The sequence below is a fragment of the Bos indicus genome, chromosome 15 (genome assembly GCF_029378745.1).
Source record: "Bos indicus isolate NIAB-ARS_2022 breed Sahiwal x Tharparkar chromosome 15, NIAB-ARS_B.indTharparkar_mat_pri_1.0, whole genome shotgun sequence".
Lineage (NCBI taxonomy): Eukaryota > Metazoa > Chordata > Mammalia > Artiodactyla > Bovidae > Bos > Bos indicus.
The window spans coordinates 50,622,149-50,624,214 of NC_091774.1; the positions used below are offsets into that span (position 1 = coordinate 50,622,149).

Consider the following 2,066-nt stretch of genomic DNA (forward strand, 5'->3'; position numbering starts at 1 on the left):
AAAAGGGATTTTCCAGGCAAGAGTACTGGAGTGGGGTGCCATTGCCTTCTCCAATGGAATATGAGTCAGCAATAAAGAGAAATAAACTACAAAGACCCACAAAAACATGAGTGAAACTCAAATGCATTACATTATGAAGCAATGCATGGAAGATTATGTGCTGAAGGGCCCATGGCATTCTGGAAAAACAAGAATTATATGCATGGAAACAAATTAGAGCTTGTCAGGGTTGGGCATAGAGAGAGGGGTTGACTAAAGGGGCAGCATGAGTAATTTGAGAGAGTGATATAATTTTTCTGTACCTAGGTATTAGTGGTGGTTGCATGACTATGTATCTGTGAAAACTTAATAGAACTATATACCAAAACCAGTAAATTTTATAGTATATAAATATTGAAAAGTTGCTATGCAGCATTTTGAGAAAGAAACATTCATATTTGTATCAAGTTAAATTTTTGCTTTCATCAAAACTGCTATGCAATGGCATATAAAAACCTATTAGGTGCTTCTCACCACACATGACTATTTAAAGCTTCATTTCAATTTATTAGAATTGAATATAATTTAAAAATTCAGTTCCTTGGTTGTACTAGCTAAGTATCAGGTGCTCAATAGCCATGTGTGGCTAGTGGTTACTATATTAACAACAGAGATTTAGAACATTTAACATCACTGCAGGAATTCCTATTGGACAGTGCTGTACTTGATCCTCTTCTCTGGCTCAATTGTGTTTGCACAAAAGTCGTAAAAGCCCACCCTACCCCCACGGAACACTTAGACAATCCACTGATGGATCTGCTTGGTCCTAACACTGTATACAATTAGACTGAGCACAGGAGGCAGTGGCAGGAAGGTACTGGCCATGACTGTGTGTACTATGGGTGACAAATGCTTCCCAAAGCCGTGAATCACAGTCATGCCAATGAGAGGTACATAGAAGAGCAGCATGGCACAGATATGAGAGAGGCAGGTATTGAGAGTCTTGAGTCTCTCTTCCCAGGAAGCAATGCCCAATACTGCCTGGAAGATTAGAAAGGAAGAGGCCAAGAGGATCAAGGCATCTAGCACAATGATGAAGATCACCGCCAGGAGGCCGTAGATGCTGTTGACATGGGTGTCAGCACAGGCAAGCCTCATGGCATCCTGATGGAGGCAGTATGAGTGGGAGAGGGTGTTGGAGTGGCAGAAAGGTAACCTCTTGATGAGGAAAGGCACAGGGAGCACAGTCCCACACTCCGCAGCAGGACTGCTGCTCCAATCCTGCCAATGACTCCATGAATGCGAATGGTAGCATAGTGCAAAGGAAAGCGAATAGCCATAAAGTGATCGAAGGCCATGGCCACCAAGACACCTGATTTCCCTCCCCCAAAGGTGTGGATGAAGAACATTTCAGTGATGCAGACATCAAGGGTTACTGAGCACCAGCTGAGCCAGTGAACACTGATCGTGGTGGGCATGGAAGACAATGAAAGGCTGACGTCAGTGGCAACTAGCATTGCCAGAAAATAATACATGGGCTCATGGAGATGCTGTTCTACTTTGATGACAGCTAGGATGGTGACATTACCCAGGAATGTGAAACTGTAAAGAAGACAGAGGGACAGGGCCAACCAGAAGTCCTTCTCTGGCATTCCTGGAATCCCAGTAAGGGTGAAGGTCTGGTGGTTATTAGTAGTTTAGTTGAATGACAGCATTGTGCATCAAAGGTTTGACTAGGCAAAAAGAAAAGAACTCATTAAGCCAATCAGCTTCAATTAGAATCACTGACAATAAGTTTTGAGATGGTAACCATGAGAGGCAGTGACAAATATTTTATGTTCGCCGTCTGATACAGAAACTGATATCCCCACCCCTGTGAAGCAATTCTATTACTGACCACCATAGGCTAAAATATCTAGAACAACAAAAAACTTTAATCAACACCTAAGCTAATTGGAATACAATTCACCTAGAAACATGGAGTAGTTGCTTGCCTTCTTCCTAAGGAAAAAATGATGCTGTACATTTATCTGGGTCATAAAAACTGATGCAAATAACCAGAAAAGAAATATTATCAGGCACAAACA

At 42.0% G+C, this 2,066-nt stretch overlaps 1 pseudogene; it reads right to left on the reverse strand.

Annotated features, from left to right (window-relative positions):
* Positions 1–774: 774 nt before the first annotated feature.
* LOC139187237 (olfactory receptor 51H1-like) lies at positions 775–1,694 on the reverse strand (annotated as a pseudogene).
* Positions 1,695–2,066: the final 372 nt, after the last annotated feature.